At 36.8% G+C, this 15504-nt stretch overlaps 1 protein-coding gene across 2 annotated transcripts in view; it reads left to right on the forward strand.

The window, feature by feature from the left end:
* The window catches only part of LOC141404970 (uncharacterized), a 1496028-nt gene that overhangs the window by 106417 nt on the left and 1374107 nt on the right, over positions 1 to 15504 (forward strand). The window lies entirely within an intron of this gene.

Below are 15504 nucleotides of genomic sequence, written 5' to 3' on the forward strand. Positions count from 1 at the left end.
TGTGGCAAAAGTTGATAAAGCTTCATCTTCTTCGTCTCTTTCTCTTCTTAGCCTTCTTCATTATTATTTTCTTGATTACCAAAAGGAATACAGATTTAACAAAAGATCTCTAAAGAGAAAGAAAAATGATGAAAGAAAAAAAAAACAAATTTAACGTCATCAACAAAAAACGAAATCAAACAAATAGAACGAATGCTACAACCCCCCCAAAAAAACATATATTGTGGCCTGAAATATGTAAAGATTCAGGATTTGTTGTTTTTGTTCTTAGCTGTTTCTGTGTCTTCATTTTGCGCTTGACGCGAACTAAATGAATTTTTTTAAATAGACCAAAAGTCTGCACTTCAGGCCTTTGGGTGTCTCTGAAAAGTTATCCTCCTGCATTGCCACAGTGTAAAATTTACACTGTAAATGGAAGTGAATGATTGCATTCACTTTGCATGGTTAAGAGTGAATCTCAAAAGGCTGCCATTTACAAACAACACATATTTGTCTTTAGGTTCTCTTTGTTATTATTGTTGTTGTTCTCTGTTTGTTGCCTCTTTCAAGGAAATCGTGCAATGCAAATGACGGTATGAGACTTTTTTTGATTTTAATAATTAACACTGACTGACTTTTTAACCTTTCACTTGGGAGCCAATGAACCCTTGAGGCAGTTATTTAAGATAACTTATGACAGGCAATAAGGTGGGCTTTAATGTAAAAAAGAAATGTGAGGGAAAAAAACGAATAATTTTAAGAGAGATGACAAAAAGAGGTCTTCTAGAAAGAACCAAATTTGTATCGTCTATCAAAACACAGGACGCCCCTTAGGACTACTATACCGACGTCTATAAAGGCGCCCTTAAGGTCGTCTATACAGACGCCTTTTAGGTCGTCTATACAGACGCCCTTTAGGTCGTCTGTTCAGACGCCCTTTACGTCGTCTATACAGACGCACTTAACGTCGTCTATACAGACGCCCTTTAGGTCGTTTATACAGACGCCCTTTAGGTCGTTTATACAGACGCCCTTTAGGTCGTCTATACAGACGTCCTTTAGGTCGTCTATACAGACGCCCTTTACGTCGTCTATACATACGCCCTTTAGGTCGTCTATACAGACGCCCTTTAGGTCGTGTATACAGACGCCCTTTAGGTCGTGTATACAGACGCCCTTTAGGTAGTCTATACAGACGCAATTTACGTCTATAAATACGCAATTTACGTCGTCTATACAGACGCCCTTTAGGTCGTCTATACAGACGCCCTTTAGGTCGTCTATACAGACGCCCTTTAGGTCGTCTATACAGACGCCCTTTAGGTCGTCTATACAGACGCCCTTTAGGTCGTCTATACAGACGCCCTTTAGGTCGTCTATACAGACGCCCTTTAGGTCGTCTATACAGACGCCCTTTAGGTCGTCTATACAGACGTCCTTTAGGTTGTCTATACAGACGCCCTTTAGGTCGTCTATACAGACGCGCTTTAGGTCGTCTATACAGACGCACTTTAGGTCGTCTATACAGACGCCCTTTAGGTCGTCTATACAGACACCCTTCAGGTCGTCTATAGAGACGCCCTTTAGGTCGTCTATAGAGACGCCATTTAGGTCTTCTATAGAGAAGCCCTTTAGGTCGTCTATAGAGACGCCCTTTAGGTAGTCTAAACATACGGCCTTTAGGTCGTCAAAACATAAGCTCTTTAGGTCTCCAATAATGACGCCCTTCAGGTCGTCTAAACATACGGCCTTTAGGTCGTCTACAATGACGCCCTCTATGTCGTCTATACAGACGTCCTTTAGGCCGTCTATGGAGACGCCCTTAGGTTGTCTATAGACACGCCCTTTAGGTCGTCTATAGAGACGCCCTTTAGGTCGTCTATAGACACGCTCTTTAGGTCATCTATAGAGACGCCCTTTACGTCGTCTATAGAGATGCCCTTTACGTCGTCTATAGAGACGCCATTTAGGTCGTCTATAGAGACGCCCTTTAGGTCGCCTATACAGACACCCTTTAGGTAGCCTATAGAGACGCCCTTTAGGTCGTCTATAGAGACACCCTTTAGGTCGTCTATAGAGACGCCATTTAGGTCGTCTATAGGGACGCTCTTTAGGTCGTCGATAGAGACGATCTTTAGGTCGTCTATAGAGACGCCCTTTAGGTCGTCTATAGAGACGCCCTTTAGGTCTTCTATAGAGAAGCCCTTTAGGACTTCTATAGAGAAGCCCTTTAGGTCGTCTATAGAGACGCCCTTTAGGTCGTCTATTGATACGCCCTTCAGGTCGTCTAGAGAGACGTCCTTTAGGTCGTCTATAGAGACGCCCTTTAGGTCGTCCTGTAGGTCTATAGAGACGCCCTTTAGGTCTATAGAGACACCCTTTAGGTAGATAGAGAGGCCCTTTAGGTCGATAGAGACGCCCTTTAGGTCGCCGTCTATACAAAGGCCCTTTAGGTCGTCGTCTATAGAGACGCCCTTTAGGTCGTCTATACAGACGCCCTTCAGGTCGTCTATAGAGACGCCCTTTAGGTCGTCTATAGAGACGCCCTTTAGGTCTTCTATAGAGAAGCCCTTTAGGTCGTCCTTTAGGTCTATAGAGACGCCCTTTAGGTCTATAGAGACACCCTTTAGGTAGATAGAGACGCCCTTTAGGTCGTCTATACAGACGCCCTTTAGGTCGTCTATACAGACGGCCTTTAGGTAGTCTATAGAGACTCTCTTTAGGTCGTCTATAGAGACGCCCTTTAGGTAGTCTATATAGACGCTCTTTAGGTCATCTAAAGAGACGCCCTTTAGGTCATCTAAAGAGACGCCCTTTAGGTCGTCTATAGAGGCACCCTCTAGGTCGTCTATAGAGACGCCCTTTAGGTCGTCTATAGAGACGCCCTTGAGGTCGTCTATAGAGACGCCCTTGAGGTCGTCTATACAGACGCCCTTTAGGTCGTCTATACAGACGTCCTTTAGGTCTACTATACAGACGCACTTTAGGTCGTCTACACGGACGCCCTTTAGGTCGTCTATACAGACGCCCTTTAGGTCGTCTATACAGACGCCTTTTAGGTCGTCTATAGACACGCCCTTTAGGTCGTCTATAGAGACGCCCTTTAGGTCGTCTATAGAGACGCCCTTTAGGTCGTCTATAGAGACGCCCTTTAGGTTGTCTATAGAGACGCCCTTTAGGTAGTCTGTAGAGACGCCCTTTAGGTAGACCTTTAGGTCTTCTATAGAGAAGCCCTTTAGGTCGTCTATAGAGACGCCCTTTAGGTAGTCTAAACATACGGCCTTTAGGTCGTCTAAATATAAGCCCTTTAGGTGTCCAATAATGACGCCCTTCAGGTCGTCTAAACATACGGCCTTTAGGTCGTCTATAATGACGCCCTCTATGTCGTCTATACAGACGTCCTTTAGGCCGTCTATGGAGACGCCCTTAGGTTGTCTATAGACACGCCCTTTAGGTCGTCTATAGACACGCTCTTTAGGTCATCTACAGAGACACCCTTTAGGTCTTCTATAGAGACGCCCTTTAGGTCGTCTATAGAGACGCCCTTTAGGTCGTCTATAGAGACGCCCTTTAGGTCGTCTATTGAGACGCCCTTTAGGTCGTCTATAGAGACGCCCTTTAGGTCGTCTATAGAGACGCCCTTTAGGTCGTCTATAGAGACGCCCTTTAGGTCGTCTATAGAGACGCCCTTTAGGTCGTCTATAGAGACGCCCTTTAGGTCGTCTATAGAGGCGCCCTTTTAGTCGTCTATAGAGACGCCCTTTAGGTCGTCTATAGAGACGCCCTTTAGGTCGTCTATAGAGACGCCCTTTAGGTCGTCTATAGAGACGCCCTTTAGGTCGTCTATAGAGACGCCCTTTAGGTCGTCTATAGAGACGCCCTTTAGGTCGTCTATAGAGACGCCCTTTAGGTCGTCTATAGAGACGCCCTTTAGGTCGTCTATAGAGACGCCCTTTAGGTCGTCTATAGAGACGCCCTTTTGGTCGTCTGTAGAGGCGCCATGCAGATCGTCTATAGATACGCCCTTTAGGTCCTCTATAGAGACGCCCTTTAGGTCGTCTATAGAGACGCGCTTTAGGTCGTCTATAAAGTCGCCCGTTTGGTCGTCTGTAGAGGCGCCCTTTAGGTCGTCAATAGACACGCCCTTTAGGTCCTCTATAGAGATGCCCTTTAGGTCGTCTATAGGTCGTCGAAGCCCTTTAGGTCGTCTTTATAGACGCCCTCAAGGAAGTCTATAGAGACGCCATTTAGGTCGTCGTCTATACAGTCGCCCTTTAGGTCGTCGTCTATACAGACGCCCTTTAGGTCGTCGTTTACACAGTCGCCCTTTAGGTCGTCTTCTATACAGACACTCTTCAGGTCGTCGTCTATACGGACGCTCTTTAAGTCGTCGTCTATACAGACGCCATTTAGGTCGTCATCTATACAGACGACCTTTAGATCGTCGTTTATGCATACGCCCTTTAGGTCGTCGTCTATAGTGACGCCCTTTCGGTTGTCTATAGAGACGCCATTCAGGTCGTCTATAGAGACGTCCTTTAGGTCGTCAATAGAGACGCCCTTTAGGTCGTCAATAGAGACGCCCCTTTGGTCGTCTATAGAGACGTCATTCAGGTCGTCTATAGAGACGCCATTTAGATCATCCTTCTAGTGCGCCTATTAAGCCTCGCTTCTATACTTCTGTAAAGATTTCTTTCAACTCTTCTATTCTTAAAGCTTTTTATTTATTTTTACTCAAACCACAAAAACTTGTTGCAACTCTTTCCAGCAAAGATACCTTCTTTCTTAATTGGCCACTTGAGTATAGTCATACCGCAAAGGTCACCTTTTGTTCATTTTTTTTCCAAAAAAATATATCCCAAAGATAAACTTAACTTTTTGTATTCCCCTAATAGATTACTGGCAAAAAGGACATTATAGTTTTTCTCGGTATACTGATATGGTTTTATTGTTAAAAACTGACCCAAAGTTTATTTATCAAAAGGGAAAATACAATCGAATGCAAACGTAAAGGATTCTGTTAGTTCTCTCTTTCATATCCTTTTAAACACAGTTTTTGTTTTTCAACTATATTTAAATCGACATTTCTTGTATGTATCACAATAAAAAAAAATCTTTTAACCCCCCTTTTTGTGTTTCTAATGATCTGTTTTCACTTCACTTTGTAAAGTTGAGTGCTATTCAATGTGTGGTCGTTAAAAAATCAAATATTTTTTTCCATGGTCATGTTCTTTTTCAACTAAATGTTAAACATGATGTTTGTCTCTCTCTTTGTCAAAAAACATCATCTAATGACTCTATAAATGTGTTGTTTTAGTGTCCTACAGTTGTTGTTGTTTTTTTTTCTGTGGAAATCATGTTTGTATTGACATTTCAACTTTTTTCTTTTCTCCTTTTTTTGAATGCCAAAGGAAAGGATTTTGTACGCTTTTATAAAAATGTCCTTTGAGCACTTCCTGGGGAAATATTGTAAACATTTTGAATTTGTTTAGGATGAATTGTTTTAGTTTTGTTCTTTGTTTTTTTTTATTTATTTCAAAATTGTGGCCATTTTGTCCTTCGGTTTTTAAAGGAACAATGACCCAAAATGATAAATAGGTGGCCAACAAAGTTATAATAGACTAACTAAAGACATTCATGATAGATGAGATATGATCTCTAGGGAATATTTAAAGAATGCCAGAGGGGTGTGTTTGGGAAAGAATATAAAGTACATATTTACAGACGACATTAAATAGTTATATATAGATGACCAAGTCATCTCTATGAAGAACCTAAAGGGTTTATTTTAAGACGACCTCAAGGGTGTCTTTATAGGCTACCTAAAAGTCAGCATGGACGACATAAAAGAAGTCTGTGTATCAACTTTTCTATAGAATACTTTTTTGTGGAAAAAGTCATTAACTTTGCTGTGGGAAAATGCACCTACGATGAACTTCTGGTTAGGAATAGTCATCTCCGATAAACAGCTCTTTAGAAAAATACATCTCTATAGAAAAAGTCCTCGTCGGCGAGCTTTTCCATTTTAAAAGTTATCTCCAATAAAAATAAACTGGAAAATTCATCTACGATGAACTCTTCTATAGGAAGAGTCATTTACGATGAACTTTTGTATAGAAAAATCATCTTCACTGAATGCTTCAATAGGAAAAATCATCTCCGAATAATATTTCTATAGGAAAAGTCATATCGGATGAACTTTTTACAGGAAAAGTCATCGTCCGGAGAACATTTCTAAAGGAAAAGTCATCTCCGATAAACTTTTCTATAGGAAAATTCATCGCCGATGAACTTTTCTATATAGGAAAAGTCATCGTCCCCGATGAAATTTTCTATATAGGAAAATTCATCGTCCGATGAACTTTTCTATATAGGAAAAGTCATCGTCCGATGAAATTTTCTATATAGGAAAAGTCATCGTCCGATGAAATTTTCTATATAGGAAAAGTCATCGTCCGATGAACTTTTCTATATAGGAAAAGTCATCGTCCGATGAACTTTTCTATATAGGAAAAGTCATCGTCCGATGAACTTTTCTATATAGGAAAAGTCATCGTCCGATGAACTTTTCTATATAGGAAAAGTCATCGTCCGATGAAATTTTCTATATAGGAAAAGTCATCGTCCGATGAAATTATCTATATAGGAAAAGTCATTGTCCGATGAACTTTTCTATATAGGAAAAATCATCGTCCCCGATGAACTTTTCTATATAGGAAAAGTCATCGTCCCCGATGACATTTTCTATATAGGAAAAGTCATCGTCCGATGAACTTTTCTATATAGGAAAAGTCATCGTCCCCGATGAACTTTTCTATATAGGAAAAGTCATCGTCCCCGATGAACTTTTCTATATAGGAAAAGTCATCGTCCCCGATGAACTTTTCTATATAGGAAAAGTCATCGTCCCCGATGAACTTTTCTATATAGGAATATTTATCGTCCGAATTACTTTTCCAAATAGGAAAAGTCATCGTCCGATGAACTTTTTTATGTAGGAAAAATCATCGTCCGATAAACTATTCTAAATAGGAAAAGTCATTGTCCGATGAACTTTTCTATATAGGAAAAGTCATCGTCCGATGAACTTTTCTATATAGGAAAAGTCATCGTCCGATGAACTTTTCTATATAGGAAAAGTCATCGTCCGATGAACTTTTCTATATAGGAAAAGTCATTGTCCGATGAACTTTTCTATATAGGAAAAGTCATTGTCCGATGAACTTTTCTATATAGGAAAAGTCATTGTCCGATGAACTTTTCTATATAGGAAAAGTCATCGTCCCCGATGAAATTTTCTATATAGGAAAAGTCATCGTCCCCGATGAAATTTTCTATATAGGGAAAGTCATCGTCCCCGATGAACATTTCTATATAGGAAAAGTCATCGTCCCCGATGAACTTTTCTATATAGGAAAAGTCATCGTCCCCGTTGAACTTTTCTATATAGGAAAAGTCATCGTCCCCGATGAACTCTTCTATATAGGAAAAGTCACCGTCCCCGATGAACGTTTCTATATAGGAAAAGTCATCGTCCCCGATGAACTTTTCTATATAGGAAAAGTCATCGTCCCCGATGAACTTTTCCTATATAGGAAAAGTCATCATCCCCGAACAACTTTTCTATAAAGGAAAAGTCATCATCCCCGATGAACTTTTCTATATAGGGAAAGTCATCGTCCGATGAACTTTTCTATATAGGAAAATTCATCGTCCTTTGAACTTTTCTATATAGGAAAAGTCATCGTCCGATGAACTTTTCTATATAGGAAAAGTCATCATCCCCGATGAACTTTTCTATATAGGAAAAGTCATCATCCCCAATGAACTTTTCTATATAGGAAAAGTCATCATCCCCGAACAACTTTTCTATAAAGGAAAAGTCATCATCCCCGATGAACTTTTCTATGTAGGGAAAGTCATCGTCCGATGAACTTTTCTATATAGGAAAAGTCATCATCCCCGATGAACTTTTCTATATAGGAAAAGTCATCATTCCCAATGAACTTTTCTATATAGGAAAAGTCATCATCCCCGAACAACTTTTCTATAAAGGAAAAGTCATCATCCCCGATGAACTTTTCTATATAGGGAAAGTCATCGTCCGATGAACTTTTCTATATAGGAAAAGTCATCATCCCCGATGAACTTTTCTATATAGGAAAATTCATCGTCCTTTGAACTTTTCTATATAGGAAAAGTCATCGTCCGATGAACTTTTCTATATAGGAAAAGTCATCATCCCCGATGAACTTTTCTATATAGGAAAAGTCATCATCCCCAATGAACTTTTCTATATAGGAAAAGTCATCATCCCCGAACAACTTTTCTATAAAGGAAAAGTCATCATCCCCGATGAACTTTTCTATATAGGAAAAGTCATCGTCCGATGAACTTTTCTATATAGGAAAAGTCATCATCCCCGATGAACTTTTCTATATAGGAAAAGTCATCATTCCCAATGAACTTTTCTATATAGGAAAAGTCATCATCCCCGAACAACTTTTCTATAAAGGAAAAATCATCAACCCCGATGAAAGTCATCGTCCGATGAACTTTTCTATATAGAAAAAGTCATCATCCGATGAACTTTTCTATATAGAAAAAGTCATAATCCGATGAACTTTTCTATATAGGAAAAATCATTGTCCGATGAACTTTAATATATAGGAGTAGTCATCGTCCGATGAACTTTTTATATAGGAAAAGTCATCGTCCGATGAACTTTTCTATATAGGAAAAGTCACCGTCCGATGAACTTTTTCATACCCGATGAACTTTTCTATATAGGAAAAGTCATCGTCCCCGATGAATTTTTCTGTATAGGAGAAGTCATTGTCCCCGATGATCTTTTCTGTATAGGAAAAGTCATCGTTCCCGATGAACTGTTCTATATAGAAAAAATCATCGTCCCCGATGAACTTTTCTATATAGGAAAAGTCATCGTCTCCGATGAACTTTTCTATATAGGAAAAGTCATCGTCCGAAGAACTTTTCTATATAGGAAAAGTCATCGTCCGATGAACTTTTCTATATAGGAAAAGTCATGGTCCGATGAACTTTTCTATATAGTAAAAGTCATTTTCCGATAAACTTTTCTATATAAGAAAAGTCATCGTCCCCGATGAACTTTTCTATATAAGAAAAGTCATCGTCCCCGATGAACTTTTCTATATAGGAAAAGTCATCGTCCCCGATTAACTTTTCTATAGAAAAAGTCATCTCTGATTAATTTTTTTAAAGGAAAGCCATCTTTGATGAGCAGTTCATCCGCAGGTATAAATTGATTGTAGATTGTTTTATGTTTATTTATTTATTTTTTTTTTAAATTATTAACATTCAAATTTTTATCTCAAACATATAATTGACCTTTTTTGTACAAATGCTGCAATAACATTTGTACAAAAGTAAAAACTATTTTTTCAACAAAATAAAGCAAAACAATACCACAGCTCTTCATTAAAAGAACTTTTATTTAAAATTTGTCCATACAAAACAGCTATCTGCGAAGCAAAAAAAATACGACCACATTTTACATAATTTGTTTTTATTTTTATCTTTCATGCACAACACTCGCTTCTGCTCTGGAGTAACTTTTGGCTTATGACTTTTGAAGTTTAATGTTTTAGCCAGACAAAACAACAACAGAAATATTATCCCAACTATTTTTTACATTTTTGTCTCTTAATGATCAGAATTATGTTGGAATGTGAAAAATGTCTAATTATTTCCCAAATACTTTTTCTAATAACAGTTATTGTGAATTTGTGACATGAATGGAAATTTTGTTGGGAAATTGAAAACTTGTTATTTTGGCCAGCAAAAATGTAGGAAGTATTTAAAACATTCCAATTAAAATAGACAAAAATTGTTAATTAACAATAAATAAGTTGTGAAAAATTTGATTTTTTTCTCTTCAGGGAACAAATGGCGTATAATTAATAGTTATTATTTACTTGAAACAGGGATTGTATGATCAACTTTCACAAATAATGCAGAAATTAAGCATACGCTCCATATGCTGGTGCTTAACAAATCTATTTTGTTTATATGGATGAACAATATTTTATCAATATTAAAGATTCTTAAATGTCATTCCATCCTAAGTAATCAGAAAAAAACATTTCTTAGTTCATTAAACCCTTTGTATTTATTTATAGCAAAAACTTTTTTTCTACAAAACACTCCCTTTTTTGTTGACTCACAACCCTTCACCACTAAATGTCCTCACAGCTGTCTATTAGCCTGTCTTCAATATATTTTTAAATACATATCTGACATGCCAACAAGCCTTAAAGTTTTTTCCTTGTTTGCTTTTCCCTTCCTTATTGTCACCTTATTTTCTTTTATGTTCCATACCCACCAAGACCCTTTTTTACCGGAGAGTGTATTAGTGGTTAAGTTGGTTTTCTTTTTCTTTGGAATTCTTGTTCGATGTCAACAGTTAAACATTCCGTTACGCCTTATGTCCCACATTGTGTTTGTTATGCTGTACCACTTTTTTTCTTTAGATTCCTTCAACAAAATTGGCTTCGGATTTGTTATTTGTGTCCATCCATGGATGACGATATGTGTGTTATTCATTTTTGTTTTCTTTATTCGTACAAGTATTTACTCATCTTGAGATGACATTATATTTACCATTTATCTGGCGAACTGAGTTTTGAGTTAAATAAAAAAAAAAACTTGGGAGAAGGATACAGATAGCTAAAATTGAAGCAGATAATATAAGCAAAAGGTAGGCGTATGGTATGAGAAGAGGATATATTTGAAATTTCTTAAATTTTAAAATTTTTGAAGGTGAGCAAAAGTTCATCGACAATGATTTTTCCTATAGAAAAATTCATCAGAGAAGAATTTTACCAGATTATCGGAGATGATTTTTCATATAAAAACCTCAACGGAAAAGGTTACGATATAGAGAAACTCAGCAGAGAGGAACAAAAGGTTTATCGGAGATAACTTTTCTCACGAAATGAATATCTTGGAGAGAAGATTTCCTACGAAAAGTTCATCGGAGTTAATTTTCCTATAGACTAGTTCATGGAAGAGAACTTTTCCAATAGAATAGTTCATCGAAGAGAAGTTTTTCTATAGAAAATTTTATCGGCGATGACTTTTCCTACAGATAGTCGATCGGATATGACTTTTCCTTTAGAAGAGTTCATCGAAGAGAAATTTTTCTACAGAAAAGTTTATCGACTATGATTTTTCCTATAGAAAATTTCATTGGAGATGACTTTTCCTACAGAAAAGTTCATCTGACGATGACTTTTCCTATATAGAAAAATTAATCGGACGATGACTCTTTTTCTATATAAAAAAGTTCATCGGACGACGACTTTTTCTATATAGAAAAGTTCATCAGACGATGACTTTTCCTATATAGAAAAGTTCATCGGACGATGACTCGTTTCCTATATAGGAAAGTTCATCGGACGATGAGTTTTCGTATATAGAAAAGCGCATCAGACAGTGACTTTTCCTATATAGAAAAGTTCATCAGACGATGACTTTTCCTATATAGAAAAGTTCATCAGACGATGACTTTTCCTATATAGAAAAGTTCATCGGACGATGACTCCTTTCCTATATAGGAAAGTTCATCGGACGATGACTTTTCCTATATTGAAAAGTTTCTCGGTCGGTGACTTTTCCTATATAGAAAAGTTCATCGTACGATGAAATTTCCTATATAGAAAGGTTCATCTGACGATGACTCTTTTCCTATATAGGAAAGCCCATCGGACAGTGACTTTTCCTATATAGAAAAGTTCATCAGACGATGACTTTTCCTATATAGAAAAGTTCATCGGACGATGACTCCTTTCCTATATAGGAAAGTTCATCGGACGATGACTTTTCCTATATTTAAAAGTTTCTCGGACGGTGACTTTTCCTTCATCGTACGATGAAATTTCCTATATAGAAAGGTTCATCTGACGATGACTCTTTTTCTATATAGAAAAGTTCATCGGACGATGACTCATTTCCTGTATAGAAAAGTTCATCGGACGATCACTTTTCCTAAATAGAAAAGTTCAGCGGACGATGAGTCTCTTCCTATATAGAAAAGTTCATCGGACGGTGACTCTTTTCCTATATAGAAAAGTTCATCGGACGATGACTCTCTTCCAATATAGAAAAGTTCATCGGACGATGACTCTGTTCCTATATAGAAAAGCTCATCAGACGATGACTTTTCCTATATAGGAAAATTCTTCGGACGATGACTTTTCCTTTATAGAAAAGTTCATCGGACGATGACTCTTTTCCTATATAGAAAAGTTCATCGGACGATGACTCTTTTCCTATATAGAAAAGTTCATCGGACGTTAACTCCTTTCCTATATAGAAAAGTTCATCTGGCGACGATTTTCCTATATAGAAAAGATCATTGGACGATGACCCTTTTCCTATATAGAAAAGTTCATCGGACGATGACTCTTTTCCTATATAGGAAAAGGTTCATCGGACCATGACGTTTCCTGTAGAAAAGTTCCATAGAAAGGTTAATCGCTGTTGACTTCTCCAATAAAAAAAGATTACCGTTGATCAATTTTCTTATCAAAAATTTTATCGTTGATGATTTTTCGTATATAAAATTTCATCGTTTATGAATTTTCCTATCTATCGTTTATGGTTTTTTATAGAAAAGTTGATCGTTGATGACTTTTTCTATAGAAAATTTATTGCTAATGACTTTTCCTACAGAAATGTGTATCGTTGATGACTTTTCCTATAGAAAATTTGACCGTTGATGCCTTTTTTATAGAAAAGTTCAACGCTGATGACTTTTTTTAGAAATGTTAATCGTTGATGTATTTTCCTAAGCAAAGTTTATAGGTGGTGATTTTTCCTATGATTTTTCTATAGAAAGGTTAATCGGATATGACTTTTCTTATAGAAAATTTATCAGAGTTGAATTTTTTTCTATGGACATTTTCATATGAAATTACTTTTTCTATGGAAAATTTCATTTGTAATGAATATTGAAATCTCTTTGAATATGTTGTTAAAATATTCTGTAGTTACCCAAATCACAATATTCTGTCAAAGTTCTACCAAAAAAAATAAACTTTTCTTTCCAAAAACAAAAACTTTCATGACAACATCACCACTGCGTGTTGGTGCTTGCGTGTGTTATCAGTTTTTACAGCCTAAGTAGGCTGGCTTAACAGCTTTGTTAAGTATGCAGGATTTTCGTTTTAATTCCTGCTCATTTTTTGTACTCCAGCAACCAAACAGTAGTAGATAATATGGAATAACTTTTACCTTCACACACATACCCACAACGAATTCCCAAAAAAACATATGGCTTTATTGATGATAGAATACCTAAATATAATCATGCCAATAACCAAAGTCCACACGCACACATAAAAGTTTGAAACTATATACCATAAAACAATATACATTCATATGTATGTATGTAGATTTCATTGTGTGTATGTATGCATGTTTTTTGGCTATAATTTTATGCGTAACTATGGACATCTGCTTTTCTGTTGTGGATTTTGAGATTTCTTTTCTTTTGCTTTGTTTTATTCTGTTCTGGCTTATAAATCTTTTCTCTCGTTTTAAGGGATTTAAGTTTTGCTTTTGTTGTTGCTGTTGTTGTTGTTCTTGGTTATCCTAGCATAAAATACAACACTTATTATCTTTGGCAATGGTTATTTGTCAGGATTAGAAAATTTTCTTGAATACTTTCAGACTTGACCACTTTGTGTCATTTGATCTGCTTTGGTTTGACTTGGTTTTGGGTTTTGTTACGTTGCGGTTTACCATTGCTTTTTGGCCTATTGCTTTTGCTGTCATAGCGTCAGAGACACAGCAGATAGACAGATGTCAGAATCGGAGGCAGACTGAGAGGAGAATAATTTTGTGGGTGTGTATGTTAGGGACACGTTTAAGTATTTATACTAACAAATGGTCAAGATTTAATGGTTATTGACTATAAAAGCAATGCATTAGTATTAGTTAATCCTTTAAAAGGATACTCAAAAGGTTAAATAATGAAAATTGAATGAAGAGTTTTACGTAGATAGAAATTTGGAAGCAGAATTTTAATAACACATCACAACAAATTTTTCTTTAGGAAATTAAGAAACTTGTCAATAGGAAAAGTCCGATGGACTTTTCTATAAGAAAGTCATCTCTGATGGTCTATTCTATATAAAAAATAATCTCCAATGGACTTTTCTATAGGAGAAGTAATCTCCTATTGAGTTTTCCGACGATAAAATTTTCTATAGGAAAAGTCATCTCAGAAGAACTGTTCTATAGGAAGAATCATCCTCAATCATATTTTTTCTAGGAAAAGTCATCATCGATGAACATTTTCTATGACATTTTTCGATGACATTTTCTATACGAAAAGTCATCACCGATGACATTTTCTATACGAAAAGTCATCACCGATGACATTTTCTATACGAAAAGTCATCACCGATGACATTTTCTATACGAAAAGTCATCACCGATGACATTTTCTATACGAAAAGTCATCACCGATGACATTTTCTATACGAAAAGTCATCACCGATGACATTTTCTATACGAAAAGTCATCACCGATGACATTTTCTATACGAAAAGTCATCACCGATGACATTTTCTATACGAAAAGTCATCACCGATGACATTTTCTATACGAAAAGTCATCACCGATGACATTTTCTATGCGAAAAGTCATCACCGATGACATTTTCTATACGAAATGTCATCACCGATGACATTTTCTATACGAAATGTCATCACCGATGACATTTTCTATACGAAAAGTCATCACCGATGACATTTTCTATACGAAAAGTCATCACCGATGACATTTTCTATACGAAAAGTCATCACCGATGACATTTTCTATACGAAAAGTCATCACCGATGACATTTTCTATACGAAAAGTCATCACCGATGACATTTTCTATACGAAAAGTCATCACCGATGACATTTTCTATACGAAATGTCATCACCGATGACATTTTCTATACGAAATGTCATCACCGATGACATTTTCTATACGAAATGTCATCACCGATGACATTTTCTATACGAAAAATCATCACCGATGACATTTTCTATACGAAAAGTAATCTCCGATGACATTTTCTATACGAAAAGTCATCACCCGATGACATTTTCTATACGAAAAGTCATCACCGATGACATTTCTATACGAAAAGTCATCACCGATGACATTTTCTATACGAAAAGTCATCACCGATGACATTTTCTATACGAAAAGTCATCACCGATGACATTTTCTATACGAAAAGTCATCACCGATGACATTTTCTATACGAAAAGTCATCACCGATGACATTTTCTATACGAAAAGTCATCACCGATGACATTTTCTATACGAAAAGTCATCACCGATGACATTTTCTATACGAAAAGTCATCACCGATGACATTTTCTATACGAAAAGTCATCACCGATGACATTTTCTATACGAAAAGTCATCACCGATGACATTTTCTATACGAAAAGTCATCACCGATGACATTTTCTATACGAAA

This window comes from Musca autumnalis, unplaced genomic scaffold, assembly GCF_047663935.1.
Source record: "Musca autumnalis isolate F117 unplaced genomic scaffold, ASM4766393v1 scaffold_5, whole genome shotgun sequence".
Classification (NCBI taxonomy): domain Eukaryota; kingdom Metazoa; phylum Arthropoda; class Insecta; order Diptera; family Muscidae; genus Musca; species Musca autumnalis.